This window comes from Salmo salar, chromosome ssa13 (assembly GCF_905237065.1).
Source record: "Salmo salar chromosome ssa13, Ssal_v3.1, whole genome shotgun sequence".
NCBI classification, from domain to species: Eukaryota; Metazoa; Chordata; class Actinopteri; order Salmoniformes; family Salmonidae; genus Salmo; species Salmo salar.
In genome coordinates, this window is record NC_059454.1 from 44,691,921 (window position 1) to 44,711,344 (window position 19,424).

A 19,424-nucleotide genomic window follows, 5' to 3' on the forward strand; every position below is an offset into this window, starting at 1 on the left:
GAGAGTACATACAACAATGACTTCACAAGGTAAGGTAAGCTATTGTTTGCAATAAATTATTTGCATTTGGTTTTCCTGGCAAGTTCAAGCACTGAAGGTCCATGAGAAGTGCATCTACAGTCCTGGGAGGATACAAGCCAAACAGGCTAACCTGAGGCAGGAGCTGAGGCAGTGGCAGGATGAGGTGTACCCCACCTCCAGCAGAAAGGCTGTGTTCTCCCTTAAAAATGATCCAACATGGAGGAAAGATTCAATCCAGGGTGAGTGGCCATCAGACCTTCCATGACCACTATGAGCGGCAGGTAGCCTAGCGGGTTAAGAGTGTTGGGGCAGTAACTGAACGGTCGCTGGATCAAATCCCTGAGCCAACTAGGTACAAATTATGCTGATGTGCCCTTAGCCCTAATTGCTCTTTTAAGGCACTCTGGATAAGAGCGCCTGCTAAATGATGCAAAGGATGCTTCTCTGGGGCTTTTTTACTGTAGCCTCAGAGAGGTGAATCCTAACTTCACATTTTCACTGATTGTCCCATGGACATTAATGCTTGACTAAGTGAAAATTCCACTTGGAAGTGGAAGCTAGGATTTGCCCCAGAGACATTGAGGATAAGTTAATAACTTTACAAGTTATTGAATATGACATGTGACGAATAATGAAATTATGTCTGCTCTGAATATGACAATTGACGAATTATGAAATGATGTTTGCTCTGTTGTTTTCCAAGACCAGCAGTACAGTACTTAGCCACTGCTGTTTTCCAAGACAAGAGTATGTGTACATTAGTGGATTTGCTTATTTTAGCCACACCCGTTGCTGACAGTTGTATAGAATCAAGCGCACAGACATGCAATCACCATAGACAAACATTGTTAGTAGAATGGCCTTACTGAAGAGCTCAGTGACCTTCAACTTGGCACCGTCATAGGATGCCATCTTTCCAACAAGTCAGTTCGTCAGATTTCTGAGAGCTGCCCCGGTCAACTGTAAGTGTGGTGGTAGGCCACACAAGGTGGTAGGCCACACAAGCTCACAGAACGAGACTGCCGAGTGCTAAAGCACGTAGCGAGTAAAGATCGTCTGTCCTCGGTTGCAACACTCACTACCGAGTTCCAAACTGCCTCTGGAAGCAACGTCAGCACAATAACTGTTCGTCGGGAGTGTCATGAATTGAGTTTCCATGGCCGAGCAGCCGCACACAAGCCTAAAAACACCATTCTCAATGCCAAGTGTCAGCTGGAGTGGTGTAAAACTCGCCACCATTGGATTCTGTAGCAGTGGAAACGCGTTCCCTGGAGTGATGAATCACGCTTCATCATCTGGCAGTCCGACGGACAAATCTGGGTTTTGCTGATGCCAGGAGAACGCAACCTGCCTGAATGCATAGTGCCAACTGTAAAGTTTGGTGGAGGAGGAATAATGGTCTGGGGCTGTTTTTTATACTTCTAGCTAGGCCCCTTAGTTCCAGTGAAGGGAAATCTTAATGTTACAGCATACAATGACATTCTAGACGGTTCTGTGCTTCCAACTTTGTGGCAACTTTTGGGGAAGGCCCTTTCCTGTTTCTGCATGACAATGCCCCTGTGCACAAAGCGAGGTCCATACAGAAATGTTTTGTTGAGATCGGTGTGAAAGACCTTGACTGGCCTGCATAAAGCCCTGACCTCAAGCCCATCAAACACCTTTGGGATGAATTGGAACGCAGACTGCGAGCCAGGCCTAATCGCCCAACATCAGTGCCCGACCTCACTAATGTTCTTGTGGCTGAATGGAAGCAAGTGCCTGCAGCAATGTTCCAGCATATAGTGAAAAGCCTTCCAAAAAGAATGGAGGCCGTTATATCAGAAAAGGGGGGACAAACTCCATATTAATGCCCATTATTTTGAAATGAGATGTTTGACGAGCAGGTGTCCACATACACTACATGACCAAAAGTAAGCACTTAGAGTTGACTGGGGCAGCTCTAGCAGGGCAGAAATTTGATGAACTGACTTGTTGGAAAGGTGGCAACGTGACGGTGCCACGTTGAAAGTCACTATGCCCTTCAGTAAGGCTATTCTACTGCCAATGTTTGTCTATGAGTCGTGGCTGAACGACGACATTAAGAACATACAGCTGGCGGGTTATACACTCTATCGGCAGAACAGAACAGCAGCCTTTGGTAAGACACGGGGTGGGGGCCTGTGCATTTATGTAAACAACAGCGGGTGCACGATATCTAAGGAAGTCTCAAGGTTTTGCTCGCCTGAGTATCTCATGATAAGCTGTAGACCACACTATCTACCTAGAGAGTTTTCATCTGTATTTTTCATAGCTGTCTACATACCACCACAGACCGATGCTGGCACTAAATCCCCACTCAATGAGCTGTATATCGCCATAAGCAAACAGGAAAACGGTCATCCATAGCGGCGCTCCTAGTGGCTGGGGACTTTAATGCAGGGAAAAGTTTTACCTAATTTCTATCAGCATGTTAAATGTGCAACCAGAGGGAAACAAATTCTAGACCACCTTTACTCCACACACAGAGACAGCATTTTAAGCTCACGCTCACTCTCCTTTTGGCAAATCTGATCATAATTATATCCTCCTGATTCCTGCTTACAAGCAAAAATTAAAGCAGGAAGCACCAGTGACTCGGTCTATAAAAAAGTGGTCAGATGAAGCAGATGCTAAACTACAGGACTGTTTTGCTAGCACAGACTGAAATATGTTCCGGGATTTTTCCGATGGCATTGAGGAGTACACCACATCAGTCACTGGCTTTATCAATAAGTGCATCATGGACGTCGTCCCCACAGTAACTGTACGTACATAGCCCAACCAGAAGCCATGGATTACAAGCAACATTCGCACTGAGCTAAAGGGTAGAGCTGCCGCTTTCAAGGAGCGGCACTCTAACCCGGAAGCTTATAAGAAATCCCGCTATGCCCTCCGACAAACTATCAAACAGGCAAAGCATCAATACAGGACTAAGATCGAATCGTACTACACCGGCTCCAATGCTCGTCAGATGTGACAAGGCCTGCAAGCTATTACAGACTACAAAGGGAAGCACAGCCAAGAGCTGCCCAGTGACACAAGCCTACCAGATGAGCTAAATAACTTCTATGCTCGCTTCGAGGCGAGTAACACTGAAACATGCATGAGAGCATCAGCTGTTCCGGACGACTGTGTGATCACGCTCTCCGCAGCTGTGAGTAAGACCTTCAAACAGGTTAACATTCACAAGGCCGCAGGGACAGATGGATTACCAGGATGTGTACTCCGAGCATGCGCTGACCAACTGGGAAGTGTCTTCACTGATATTTTCAAACTCTCCCTGTCTGAGTCTGTAATACCAACATGTTTCAAGCAGACCACCATAGTCCCTGTGCCCAAGAACACTAAGGTAACCTGCCTAAATGGCTACCGAGCCGTAGCACTCACGTCTGTAGCCATGAAATGCTTTGAAAGGCTGGTCATGGCTCACATCAACACCATTATCCCAGAAACCCTTGACCCACTCCAATTTTTATACCGCACCAACAGATCTCTATTGCACTCCACACTGCCCTTTCACACCTGGACAAAAGGAACACCAATGTGAGAATGCCATTCATTGACCACAGCTCAGCGATCAACACCATAGTGCCCTCAAAGCTCATCACTAAACTAAGGACCCTGGGAGTAAACACCTCCCTCTGTTACTTGGATCCTGGACTTCCTGACGGCTGCACCCAGGTGGTAAGAGTAGGTAACAACACATCTGCCACGCTGATCCTCAGAACGGGGGCCCCTCAGGGGTGCGTGCTCAGTGCCCTCCTGTACTCCCTGTTGACTCATAACTGCACGGCCAGGCACAACTCCAACACCATCATTAAGTTTGCCGATGACACAACAGTGGTAGGCCTGATCACCAACAATGATGAGGCAGCCTGTAGGGAGGAGGTCAGAGACCTGGCCATGTGGTGCCAGGACAACAACCTCTCCATCAGCGTGATCAAGACAAAGGAGATGATTGTGGACTACAGGAAAAGGAGGACCGAGCACGCCCCCATTCTCATCAACGGGGATGTAGTAGAGCAGGTTGAGATCTTCAAGTTCCTTGGCGTCCACATCACCAACATTTACATTTAAGTCATTTAGCAGACGCTCTTATCCAGAGCGACTTACAAATTGGTGGATTCACCTTATGATATCCAGTGGAACAACCACTTTACAATAGTGCATCTAAATTTTTTAAGGGGGGGGTTAGAAGGATTACTTTATTCTATCCTAGGTATTCCTTAAAGAGGTGGGGTTTCAGGTGTCTCCGGAAGGTGGTGATTGACTCCGCTGTCCTGGCGTCGTGAGGGAGCTTGTTCCACCATTGGGGTGCCAGAGCAGCGAACAGTTTTGACTGGGCTGAGCGGGAACTGTGCTTCCTCAGAGGTAGGGAGGCGAGCAGGCCAGAGGTGGATGAACGCAGTGCCCTTGTTTGGGTGTAGGGCCTGATCAGAGCCTGAAGGTACGGATGTGCCGTTCCCCTCACAGCTCCGTAGGCAAGCACCATGGTCTTGTAGCGGATGCGAGCTTCAACAGGAAGCCAGTGGAGAGAGCGGAGGAGCGGGGTGACGTGAGAGAACTTGGGAAGGTTGAACACCAGACAGGCTGCGGCGTTCTGGATGAGTTGTAGGGGTTTAATGGCACAGGCAGGGAGCCCAGCCAACAGCGAGTTGCAGTAATCCAGACGGGAGATGACAAGTGCCTGGATTAGGACCTGCGCCGCTTCCTGTGTGAGGCAGGGTCGTACTCTGTGAATGTTGTAGAGCATGAACCTACAGGATCGGGTCACCACCTTGATGTTAGTAGAGAACGACAGGGTGTTGTCCAGGGTCACGCCAAGGTTCTTAGCACTCTGGGAGGAGGACACAATGGAGTTGTCAACCGTGATGGCGAGATCATGGAACGGGCAGTCCTTCCCCGGGAGGAAGAGAAGCTCCGTCTTGCCGAGGTTCAGCTTGAGGTGGTGATCCGTCATCCACACAGATATGTCTGCCAGACATGCAGAGATGCGATTCGCCACCTGGTTATCAGAAGGGGGAAAGGAGAAGATTAATTGTGTGTCGTCTGCATAGCAATGATAGGAGAGACCATGTGAGGATATGACAGAGCCAAGTGACTTGGTGTATAGCGAGAATAGGAGAGGGCCTAGAACAGAGCCCTGGGGGACACCAGTAGTGAGAGCACGTGGTGCGGAGACAGATTCTCGCCACGCCACCTGGTAGGAGCGACCTGTCAGGTAGGACGCAATCCAAGCGTGGGCCGCGCCGGAGATGCCCAACTCGGAGAGGGTGGAGAGGAGGATCTGATGGTTCACTGTATCAAAGGCAGCAGATAGGTCTAGGAGGATGAGAGCAGAGGAGAGAGAGTTAGCTTTAGCAGTGCGGAAAGCCTCCGTGACACAGAGAAGAGCAGTCTCAGTTGAGTGACCAGTCTTGAAACCTGACTGATTTGGATCAAGAAGGTCATTCTGAGAGAGATAGCAGGAGAGCTGTCCAAGGACGGCACGTTCAAGAGTTTTGGAGAGAAAAGAAAGAAGGGATACTGGTCTGTAGTTGTTGACTTCGGAGGGATCGAGTGTAGGTTTTTTCAGAAGGGGTGCAACTCTCGCTCTCTTGAAGACGGAAGGGACGTAGCCAGCGGTCAAGGATGAGTTGATGAGCGAAGTGAGGTAAGGGAGAAGGTCTCCGGAAATGGTCTGGAGAAGAGAGGAGGGGATAGGGTCAAGCGGGCAGGTTGTTGGGCGGCCGGCCGTCACAAGACGCGAGATTTCATCTGGAGAGAGAGGGGAGAAAGAGGTCAAAGCACAGGGTAGGGCAGTGTGAGCAGGACCAGCGGTGTCGTTTGACTTAGCAAACGAGGATCAGATGTCGTCAACCTTCTTTTCAAAATGGTTGACGAAGTCATCCGCAGAGAGGGAGGGGGGGAGGGGACGGGGAGGAGAATTCAGGAGGGATGAGAAGGTGGCAAAGAGCATCCTAGGGTTAGAGGCAGATGCTTGGAATTTAGAGTGGTAGAAAGTGGCTTTAGCAGCAGAGACAGAAGAGGAAAATGTAGAGAGGGGGGAGTGAAAGGACGCCAGGTCCGCAGGGAGGTGAGTTTTCCTCCATTTCCGCTTGGCTGCCCGGAGCCCTGTTCTGTGAGCTCGCAGTGAGTCGTCGAGCCACGGAGCAGGAGGGGAGGACCGAGCCGGCCTGGAGGATAGGGGACATAGAGAATCAAAGGATGCAGAAAGGGAGGAGAGGAGGGTTGAGGAGGCAGAATCAGGGGATAGGTTGGAGAAGGTTTGAGCAGAGGGAAGAGATGATAGGATGGAAGAGGAGAGAGTAGCGGGAGAGAGAGAGCGAAGGTTGGGACGGCGCAAACCATCCGAGTAGGGGCAGAGTGAGAAGTGTTGGATGAGAGCGAGAGGCAAAAGGATACAAGGTAGTGGTCGGAGACTTGGAGGGGAGTTGCAATGAGATTAGTGGACGAACAGCATCTAGTAAAGATGAGGTCAAGCGTATTGCCTGCCTTGTGAGTAGGGGGGGAAGGTGAGAGGGTGAGGTCAAAAGAGGAGAGGAGTGGAAAGAAGGAGGCAGAGAGGAATGAGTCAAAGGTAGACGTGGGGAGGTTAAAGTCACCCAGAACTGTGAGAGGTGAGCCATCCTCAGGAAAGGAACTTACCAAGACGTCAAGCTCATTGATGAACTCTCCAAGGGAACCTGGAGGGCGATAAATGATAAGGATGTTAAGCTTGAAAGGGCTGGTAACTGTGACAGCATGGAATTCAAATGAGGAGATAGACAGATGGGTCAGGGGAGAAAGAGAGAATGTCCACTTGGGAGAGATGAGGATTCCAGTGCCACCACCCCGCTGGCCAGATGCTCTCGGGGTATGCGAGAACATGTGGGCAGACGAGGAGAGAGCAGTAGGAGTAGCAGTGTTATCTGTGGTAATCCATGTTTCCGTCAGTGCCAAGAAGTCGAGGTGCTGGAGGGTAGCATAGGCTGAGATGAACTCTGCCTTGTTGGCCGCAGACCGACAGTTCCAGAGGCTGCCGGAGACCTGGAACTCCACGTGGGTCGTGCGCGCTGGGACCACCAGGTTAGAGTGGCAGCGGCCACGCGGTGTGAAGCGTTTGTGTCGCCTGTGCAGAGGGGAGAGAACAGGGACAGACAGACACATAGTTGACAGGCTACAGAAGAGGCTACGCTAATGCAAAGGAGATTGGAATGACAAGTGGACTACACTTCTCGAATGTTCAGAAAGTTAAGCTTACGTTGCAAAAATTTTATTGACTAAAATGACGAAGATGATACAGTACTGCTGGCTGGTGAAGTAGGCTAGCTAGCAGTGGCTGCGTTGTTGACTTTGTTTGAATGTGTAGCTGGCTAGGTAACCTATTTTTGTCGCGGGGGACAAAAATAGCTGGCTAGCTAACCTCGATAATTACTCCAAACTACACAATTATCAAACTATGACAAAGTCAACCAACACTGCACTAGTCAAATCGTTCCGTTGTAATGTATTCGTTTCTACAGTGCTGCTAGTCAGTAAAGGTTGGCTGGCTAGCAGTGGGTTTGATGATGACTAGGTGTGTTGACTAAGTCTGGAGTCTGGACAACGGCGTCGCGGCGCGGCTGGCTAGCTAACCTCGATAATTACTCTAAACTACACAATTATCTTAGATACAAAGACAGCTATGTAGCTAGCTAGCACTACACTAATCAAGTTGTTCCGTTGCTGGTCCAAACACACCAAGACAATCGTGAAGAGGGCACGACAAAACCTATTCCCCCTCAGGGGACTGAAAAGATTTGTCATGGGTCCTCAGATCCTCAAAAGGTTTTACAGCTGCATCATCGAGAGCATCCTGATGGGTTGCATCACTGCCTGGTATGTCAACTACTTGGACTCCGACAGCAAGGCAATATAGAGGGTAGTGCGTACGGCCCAGTACATCACCGAGGCCAAGCTTCCTGCCATCCAGGACCTCTATACCAGATGGTGTCAGAGGAAGGCCCTAAAAATGGTCAAAGACTCCAACCACCCTAGTCATAGACTGTTCTCTCTGCTACCGCACGGCAAGCGGTACCGGGGTGCCAAGTCTAGGTCCAAGAGGCTCCTAAATAACTTCTACCCCCAAGCTATAAGACTCCTGAACAGCTAATTAAATGGCTACCCAGACTATTTGCGTTGCACTAACAGAAGTTAACATAGCATTATTGTTTTCACCACTGGAATATATATTTTCTTAACCCCTTTTTCATGATATCCAATTGGTAGTTACAGACTTGTCCCATCGCTGCAACTCCCGTACTGACTCGGGAGAGGTGAAGGTCAAGAGCCATGCGTCCTCCGAAACACGACCCTGACAAGCCACACTGCTTCTTAACACACTGCTCTCTTAACCTGGAAGCCAGCCGCACCAATGTGTTGAGGTCAGTGTGCATATGCCCGGCCCACCACAAGGAGTTGCTAGAGCACGATGGGACAAGGTGTCAGTTCTCTCTACGAGTGGTGGGTGTGGAAGTCAGGCGCAGGAGAGGAGTAAATACGTAGAAAAGCGTATTTAATAAAGTTCATCCAAAAACATACAGGTACCGAACAAAACAAGTCCTTAAATCCACTAGGACAAAATACTAGTGAAAACACCTGAATGAAATAAAATGAACAAACTAACGTCACCCAAAATAACAGACAGAGAAACGCCAACAAACCCGCACGAAACAGAGTGGGTAGGGCGAGAATAAATACCCAAACTAAAACAACCTAAATAAGACACAGGTGAACAATCAAAACAGACATGACCAAACGAAAAGGAAAAAAGGATCTGTGGCAGCTAATAGACCGGCGACGACGACCGCCGCCACCCAAACAGGGAGAGGAACCACCTTCGGTGGAAGTTGTGACACAAGGACATCCCTGCCAGCCAAACCCTCCCCTAACACAGACAATGCTGGGTCAATTGTGCACTGTCTCATGGGTCTCCCAGTCGTGGCTGGCTCAAACAAAGCCTGGGATCGAACCCAGGTCTATAGTGACACCAGGTCTGTAGTGCCTTAGACCACTGCGCCACTCGGGAGGCCCCGGAATACATATTTTCTAACCCTTCAATCCACAAAGCTTCTAAGCTTTAGAGTTAATAAAAACAACAAAAGCTGTTTTATAAGCAAAGCAGTTTGAGGATGAGGTAAGTGGAAAAACAGAAAGGTGCGATTGTTGTTATTGGTAACGCAGCACATGGCTTGGTTCAGCTTCGTGTGCGTCTCCTTTTTGCTTGAAGGCTCCATTTATATTTGCCCAAAGTTTCCCTGAGCTAAGCTTGTCTGAACTATTACCCAAGCTCTGACAAAACCCGGTTTGTTTGAGTCTCTGTAAAAACGCACATTTTCGCCAGATGTTCCCCTTATTTCTTTCCACAGCCTCATAAAAATCTTTTTTAAAAAGGGCATAATTACATCAGGATATGCTTGTTGTTCTCCAGTCCTAACCGTTTCAAAGAAAGTAAATAGGTAAATGAATATGAAAACACCTTGAGGCAGTAGCTTACTTAAAAGACATCAATCCCCAGGTCTCGAGCTGCGTGTCTAATAGGTCCCCTGGCGTCACATTTCACCCTCGTAAGTCCCAGAGCCGCATTCACTTCCATTTCCTGAGATTACTCATTCTCCAGACCCTACAAACCGAGAAATACTTCCTTTGCTCAGGAGTCTGTTTGCCTCAAGGGAGAGACAGAGCTCTTTAACTGATTACATTTATTAGAATAACACAGCAAGAAGAACACTTGCAGTTCCTCAGTGCAATTGCAGCTATCTCTTTAATGTTACCTTTCCTCGTTGTATCTTCCCATTGCTATACAACACAACAATTAACACTCTCGGTCTCCATTCTTATTTTGACCTGTTGGTTTCTGTCGGTTTCTGTTTTCAACGCCAAGTCTCTCCTCTCTTTCCTTCCTGTGGTCACTGACCTCTACTCATGGTGTATTCCCCAGTACTCCCTGGCCGTGAAGAGGGAGGTGATTCAGAAGCTGTCCAAGATGGCCACCAAGGAGGAGAAGAGGCTGCATCAGACGGCGACATAGTGCCAATAATGATTGAACTACCTGTATTCAAATGACCTGTGTAGAAAAATATGTTGTTGTGTTCTGCATTCTCCCATTCTTAATCTTCCAAGAACACCTGAGAGAACATACTGTGAAGAATGCATGAATGCAAAGCACTTAAAATCTGTCAAATTTGAAACTTACTGTGTTTGTATCCAGGGAGCAGGAGACCGAGCAGCTGACCCAACAGATTGACATCATTACCCATGCTATCCAGAGAGAGAAGGACAGGGCTGGGAAACGTGAACTGTTCACAGACAGACAGCACACACAACTGCTTGCATTCATACAGTATGTACACACACATACACTACACAAAGTGAACACTACAGGGACAAAGTCATCATACAGTCCTAATCTAGGACAATGAGGTACAGTGGGAGTGTGAGGCAGTGAAAATTGAACTCACTCAGCCTCACATGGCTCTTGTACTGACGGACACCCATTAACCCTATGTGCAGGATGGGATATTGGAGGCCCTGGGCAGGAAGGTGGTGGAGGGATACAGGAGCTGTAACGGGAAGAGTGAGGCCAACCTGACCACGCTGCAGATGATGACCGACATCGAGGCCCGCTGGAGAACGTGGAGCTGGTTCCCAGGGGCCGCTAGCTCATGGCCAAGAGGGTCAAGAAGAAGGAGAAGAAACTCAGGTGGGTCAACAGTACATTCAGTCAGTGGTCCTCTGTAGCTTAGATGATAGAGCATGGTGTTTGCAATGCCAAAACAGTAGTTTAGATTCCCGGGGCCACCCATACGTAAAATGTATGCACGCATGACTGTAACTCACTTTGGATGAAAGCGTCTGTTAAATGGCATATATTATTGTTTAGCTAAAATATCAGGGTACATTTGCATGTGTGTACTACAGTAATTGGCCCACTATGCTGTAACTGTATAATCGACAGTGGTTGGCATACAGTACTATAGTTTTTCTAATTAAGTCGTCAGAGTGGAGTTAGCTATAGGACTATGGCTGGTACGGCTCTCCATGTGTTTGTATTTGCAGGCTAAGGCAGGAGAAGGGCCGTGTGCAGAAGATGCAGCAAGAGGAGCGCCTACGTAAAGCCCTGGAGAGAGCTCAGGCTGACATCAAGAGACCTGTGAGTGAAACACACAACAATACATACACAATACCAGGGTATTGTGTAAAACCACCATGACCCCCCAGTGAAAGTTGCGCACCTGCACAATACACTCACAGACAATACACAAAATGTTGGTCACACAGCTTACAAAGCGTCATACATGACAAGCCTTACCGGGTATAGGTGTATACAGTACCAGTCAAAAGTTTGGACACACCTCATTCCAGGGTTTTTCTTTATTTTTACTATTTTCTACATTGTAGAATAATAGTGAAGACATCAAAACTATGAAACAACACATATGGAATCATGTAGTAACCAAAAAAGTGTTAAACAAATCAAATTATATTTTAGATTCTTCAAAGTAGCCACCCTTTGCCTTGATGACAGCTTTGGCCACTATCTATTCACAAGCTCTACTTCTTCACATAGACCCACCATCCCCTCCTTCTACATCATCGACCTTGATGGATCTTCAGGACCTGATGTTCAGGCATTTTCAAAATGTGTTCTGTATGTTAAAACAAATGTGTTATGTATGTGCACATTCTACTTTATTGTGGAAAGTTGATACTTTGCCAGTGCATTTTCACTACCACAAGATGGCACCAAGATCCCTAGATCAAGAGTATGTAGAAGCTAAGGAAGACACCATGAACGGTCCTGTAAACTGAAAGTACAGGTCTTTAGAAATACTGAACACAAATAAACCCACACACTCTGGGACTTTGTTTGAAGTGCTTTAATGTAACCTGATGCGTTCACATAATGCTGAGTTAGGCTGGGATTCAAGTCAATCGAGGGTGATGGGCATCGCAGACCTTAAAGGCAATTCTCCATTGAGTCGACGTATGCAGCGTTTACTGTGAATGGGATCTTTGTGAACACAGGAACATTGCCTTTTAAAACCGCAATGCCTATAACCCGCGATCGGATTGAATCACGGCTTTATCGTAGGTGAAGCCAAAAACCACTGGAATGGGTTTCAAGACATTGGCTGACAGTGTGAATCTCAACACAAGAACCAAACCGTCAATTCATAGACATAATATGTGGGGAAAAAAGATTCCTTTTATAAGCATTCATTTTGCATTTTGCATTACTAAGGGCTCTCTCCTCATTTAAAATCACCCGACAGTTAACACTCACTGCACAATCTCTACAAATACGTTTGGAGTTTTCTCCCACCTTCTGTAGCCTATAAACATGTAATAACTGCTAAAATACAATCAAAATGATGAATATCCAATATGTCAAACTAAAGTTATTCAAATTAGTTGGCTGTCCTTGGTTGAAATACTGTACATTGGATAATAACAGAACCGGACATTGACAAATGCATAATCTATTTGACAGGAACAATAACTGATTACTATATGTATCGTTTGCAATCATGACACATCAAAATAAGAGGACAACCTCATAGAAAAAGTAAACCTCCAAATTCTAGCATATTACTGTAACAAGCTCTTCAGTTGATGTTCATATTACAATGGATGGACATTCAAATCCTATCAGTTGCATTATACATCTTCATTGAGATACCATTTACATGAATTTATCTATTCACATATGTTGTTCTAAACACTAACTAAATCCCATGGTACAAAACATTTAGCATTCTCGGTTTGGGGGGAAATATGTTGCTGAAAAGGAAAATGTTAAGTAACACAAGTTAAATGCATATTGCGCTGATGGAGATATATAGTTTTCGACATAGCTTTAGTGGACGGCGACGAATCGTAATCAACGAAACATTATAACCAAACACCAAAAAACAAGTATTGTATAATATAAGTCCCAGCATGCTAACTCTTGTCACTGTACAAGACAAGGTCTAACCAAATGGGGCCTACAGAGACGCACAACTAACTGTGGCACACAAATACATCCCTAGCCACACGGACAGACATGGCTTTGCAAAGTGAGGGATTGTAAAGGCCACACACCAGTCCCCATCTTAACCAGTATAGTTTGGGCCAGAGTCAACCTCACCTCACAGTACAGCAGAAATATCAACTGAACACATATCTACCAGGGAAGCATGTTGATCTGTAATATCCTTATACTGTGACTGCACTCTCTGCGGGTGTTTCAGGGGGAGTTGGAATATGCAAAAAGATACCTTTCCTATTCACAAGTACACAATAGGACAAGTATAAGCACCTAACAAATGAATATGATTAGACTCTCTCAGAAGTGCCTTAAACTATCAGTGACCACTAGGTGGTACCTCTAAGCCACTCTACAAAGGAGTCAGTTGAATTAATTATTGAATTATTGCTGCATTTTAGTGATTCATTCGGTTTCCATTCCATCTGATACTGTGCAAATACAATTAATAGTAGGATCTACAGTGTTAACTCAAAATTGGCAACGTCAAATGCTGTGGTCAACACATACTGGTGTAAAAAGTGCTTTGCCGTATTCATTTTAATGAACATTTTGAGAGCTGTCATTTGGCATATGGGGATTCCAGTATCCTGCGATGTTTTTCAAGACACTTTTTAATGATGTCACAACCAGGGGATTATTGACATTGTAATGCTGTGATGTCAGCTCTGATAGAACGTGAGTCAGAATCAAAACCATAGAAATCAAATCAGAACCATAGAAATAGAATAGGATTCTATTCCGATGATCAGAACTAAGCCTGGAGCTTCAGGTAGCAACAGGGTTCTAATTCCTAGTTCTAGCCTGAGTTCTCCACTGAATTATAATAACACAATTAGCAACAAATCCAATAAATCTCATCTCCCTCTCTCTTTCTCCTTTCTTTTCTGACAACCACACAAAAAAAACACAGGACCACTACTGTCCCACTCCTCAACCTCCCTCCCCTCCACCCCCTGTCTCCCTCTATCTCTGCAGGGGGGCACTGAGACTGGCATTTGTGTTCCAGCAGGGAGTAATGTGCGCCCAGCCTCAGCCCATGCTGGGCAGGATGGGTATGATAGAGAGCGGGATGTGACCTGGGCCCCATACCTGCCCTGTCGACACTCTCCTGGTTCACAACACAGGACCTGCTTCCTGCATCAGATCAATCAACAACAAAACAAACAACAAAACACTGAATGTCAAGTTTGTCAAGGATAACCTCTTCGTTCAACTCCCCACTGACAGTCAACTGTCTGAGCTCATGTTTTTGAATGTGGTTTGTATAATATGACTCTGTTTTTGTCATTTAGTTTCAGCAAAGCAAATAAAAGTCAAAGCATACAGATGTCTGATCTTAATTTGACCCATTTCATCCTAGGAGGAAAATAATCCTTAAACAGGATGATTTGAATAGTTTAAGAAATATTTAGAATTGCCACCAGGGGGCAGCTGGAAGCTGTGTTTGTATACAATGTAGTACCGTACCTACATTGTACACTATAAATAAAAAAGTATGTGGACTTAGTGGATTTGGTTATTTTAGCCACACCCGTTGATGACAGGTGTATGAAATCGAGCACACAGCCATGCAATCTCCATATTCAAACACTGTCAGTAGAATGGCCTCCTGTTAGAGCTGCCCCGGTCAACTGTTATTGTGAAGTGGAAATGTTAAGGAGCAACAACGGTTCAGCCACAAAGTGGTAGGCCACACAAGCTCACAGAATGGGACCACTGAGTGCTGAAGCGCATAGCGTGTAAAAAATATCGCTTCTGTCCTCGGTTGCAACACTCACTACCAAGTTCCAAACTGCCTCTGGAAGCCACGTCAGCTCAATAACTGTTTGTCGGGAGCGTCATGAAATGGGTTTCCATGGCCGAGCAGTCGCATACAAGCCTAAGATTACCATACGCAATGCCAAGCATAGGCTGGAGTGGTGTAAAGCTCGTCACTATTTGACTCAGGAGCAGTGGAAACACATTCTCTGGAGTGATGAGTCACGCTTCACCATCTGGCAGTCCGACGGACGAATCTGGGTTTGGCAGATGCCAGGAGAACGCTACCTGACCGAATGTATAGTGCCAACTGTAAAGTTTGGTGGAGGAGGAATAATGGTCTGGGGCTGTTTGTCATGGTTCGGGCTAGGCCCCTTAGTTCCAGTGAAAGGAATCTTAACGCTACAGCATACAATGACATTCTAGACGATTCCGTGCTTCCAACTTTGTGGCAAAAGTTTGGGGAAGGCCCTTTCCTGTTTCAGCATGACAGTGCCCCCGTGCACAAAGCGAGGTCCATACAGAAATTGTTTGTAGAGATCGGTTTGGAAGAACTTGACTGGCCTGCACAGAGACCTGACCTCAACCCGATCGAACACTTTTGGGATGAATTGGAACGCCGACTGTGAGTCAGGTCTAATCGCCCAACATCAGTGCCCAACCTCACTAATGCTCTTGGGGCTGAATGGAAGCAAGTCCCCGCAGCAATGCTCAAACATCTAGTGGAATTCCTTCCCGGAAGAGTGGAGGCTGTTATAGCAGCAAAGGGAGGACCAACTCTATATTAATGGCCATGATTTTGGAATGAGATGTTCGACGAGCAGGTGTCCACATACTTTTGGTCATGCAGTGGTTCAAGTAGCCTATGTAGACTATGTGCAGGTAACCGTGCATCCGGTGTGAATTCTTATGTGAATTATAATAAATGTACATCTTTGTCGGGGGTATATTTATTTTCCATTAGGGAGATTTTTTTCTCCTCTCTGCTGGTGAGTATTTTCCTCAGCTCATACAGGAGTAATAATAAAGGCCTAGTTCACTAATTTGGTGATTTTGCTATTTTATTTGTAAAAAATTTTTTAATATTGATTTGTTTTATATATTTTTTATCAGGGGAAGCTGCAGTACCGTCATCACCCCTACTTTCCGCGGATATGCCTTCTAATATCGTCCCCTTTTCAGACCCTGTTCATCTCTTCAATAAAAGCTACACAATTACAAATGGAGTGGGACTGCCACACTCCTGAAAAAATTCCTTTAAAGAAAGAATAAATAATTCGAATATAACAATTAGATTGTGAGCGCACGTCGAACATAAAACTGGATTATAAATAGTACAAGGTACAGTTGGCTAAATGAATTAATCGAACGTGTAGACCTAGCAAGCAACAATTAATGCTATGTTGTCTGATTCTACCATTGAAAGAGAAAACAAACAAAGAAATTGAAAATAAACTATGTGCTGAGATTCAGGTCAGAGATTTTGTGGTGGAAATTAAAACCGTCAGAGGACTTGTAAGTTTGTCCTTGGAGTTCCACCATTGGATCGAAAATGTGTCAATTCATTTAGATAGTCTATAGCCTACATTAGGCCCACAAGTTTATTGCATTTATTTCAATGTTTTCAAGAAGTAAAATGAATAGTCTGATCATTTACACATCAAAGAAAAGTGTCGCAGCTCAACGAAACCAAAGTCTTTCAAGATATTTTCCCCTCTGATTGGTATTATCATTGGAACAATGTAGTCCTTTTTGAAGACTAAGGGCGATTTATCTATTTGACAAGAATTCAGTACAATATAAATAACATATTTCCTTGTTTACCACGGCAAATTTACTGTGGCAATTTACCAGACACTTTGTATGAATAAAAACTAATGTTGGTTTAGCCAATTATTATTTTAGTTGTTTTCTATTTATGTTATCCATTAAATACAACTGTCTTTAAAATAAAAGCATCTGGTACAGTCATTTCTCATCAAGATCGGGATAAAATATCCCTGGACTGTCCATATTTGAAAGGTGTATCTAAAATCAAGTCAATCAGGGATTGACCCAGCTAACAACAAACGTAATGTTTCCAAGAGACCATTCCCTTAATGTCAAATAGAACTTGGAACGTTGTTAACATGTTCTCAGAACTTAGGATGTGAATGTTCTAGACGTGTTTCATGGGAACGTTGCAAGAACATTCATGTGTCCAGTTTTCTGTGGGGTAGGAGAATATTCTATCAACGTCCCACCAAACATACACAGAACATGGTTGCCATGTTCTCAGAATATAAGGTATTAATGTTCAAGACATGTTTCATGGGAACGTTGCAAGAACATTTCTGTGTATCTGTTGTCAGGACGTCGCCTGATGGTCCCAAGCCCATCAAGGCCCTGATTGGTGAACCACTGATCCATTCAAAGCTCTTTTTGTCTGTTGGCAAGGTTAGCTTGCATACAATGCCTTCAGAAAGTATTCACATACCTTGAATTTTTCAAATCTTGTTGTGTTACAGCCTGAATTTAAAATGTATTATATTGAGATGTTTTGTCACTGGTCTACACACAATACCCCATAATGTTAAAGTGGAATTATGTTTTTCGAAATGTTTACAAATTAATAAAAAATGTAAAGCTGAAATGCCTTGAATCAATAAGTATTCAACCCCTTTGTTATGGGAAGCCTAAATCAGTTCAGGAGTAAAATATAATAAATTGCATGAACTCTATGTATTTAACATGATTTTTAATGGCTACCTCATTTCTGTACCCCACACATACAGATTATTGTAAGGTCTCTCGGTCGAGCAGTGAATTTCAAACACAAAGACCAGGGAGGTTTTCCAATGCCTCTCAAAGGGCTTATTGCTAGATGAATACAAAAAGCAGATATTGAATATGCCTTTAATCATGGAGAAGTTATTAATTAAACTTTGGATGGTGTATCAATACACCCAGTCACTACAAAGATACAGGCGTCCTTCCTAACACAGTTGCCAGAGAGGAAGGAAATCACTCAGGGATTTCACCATGAGGCCAATGGTGACTTTAAAACAGACACAGAGTTTAATGACTGATAGGAAAAAACTGAGGATGGGTCAACAACATTGTAGTTACTCCACAATACTAACCTAATTGAAAAGAAGGAAGCCTGTACAGAATGCAAATATTCCTAAACATGCATCCTGTTTGCAACAAGCAACTAACATAATACTGCAAAAAGGATGGCAAGGCAATTTGGGGCAAATCCAATACAACACATTACTGAGTACCACTCTCCATACTTTCAAGCATAGTGGTGGCTGCATCGTGTTATGGGTATGATTTGAATCGTTAAGGACTGGGGAGTTTTTCAGGATAAAAAAAAAGTTAAATGTAATGGAGCTAAGCACAGGCAAAATCCTACAGGATAACCTGGTTCAGTCTGCTTTCCACCAGACACTGGGAGATGAATTTACCTTTCAGCAGGACAGTAACCTAAAACTCAAGGCCAAATCTACACTGGAGTTGCTTACCAAAAAGACAGTGAATGTTCCTGAGTGGCCGAGTTACAGTTTTTACTTGCCTGAAAATGCATGGCAAGAACTGAAAATGGTTGTCTAGCAATGATCAACAACCAACTTGACAGAGCTTGAAGAATTTTGAAAAGAATAATGGGCAAATGTTGCACAATCCAGGTGTGGAAAGCTCTTAGAGATTTACCCCCAAAAGACTTACAGCTGTAATCACTGACAAAGGTGATTCCAAGATGTATTAAATCAAGATATAGTGTTATATTGTTTTTCCACTTTGACATTATAGTATTTTATGTAGTTCATTGACAGAAAATGACAATTAAATCCCACTTTGCAACACAACAAATGTGGAAAAAGCCAAAGGCACTGTATTGTGAAGGCACTGTATTGGACATACCTGATTATATTGTGCATGTTCGTTTATACAGTAATTATTATCAAACATGTACACACCTGGGATTTGAACTCACAACCTCTTGGTTCATGGCATTCAGTTCTTCCTGCTACACCACCATGTCAGTTATCAGTTAATTTGACTATTCTCTCATCATTGATTTTATTTACTTATTTCAACACTTTAAGGGCACTCTGTATAGTTGTTTAATGTTGGTGGGGCATATTAACCTGTTTTAATGTTTGTTATTTGCCAGAAGGGAATGGGCCAGAATCGAACCCACAGCGACATGTTTGGTCTCTATTTGCACAGCCCTGACTGCTAGACCACCCCAGACTACAATTGAACATAATTTTGACAGTTGATTCATAACCCTCTTTTCGATAATATGTGACCCGATTCAGGAAACTCGGCGTATGTCGCAAGTCACGACTTCACAGGAGAGCTGTTTGAACGTAAAACATTTTTTTTTATCAAAATGCGTTTTTGGCAGAAATGCCTTCTTGAACATGTGAACTTTCATGTGCCTTAATAACAAACTTGTATGCCATCTGTAAATACAAATAAAATGGTTAAATTACAAGCCTTGTTGGATAAGCCACATAAAAAGACAGCAACCTTCCCACTAGCCATGATTGGCTGAGATAATGACTGGGCTTGATATGCCGAGAGA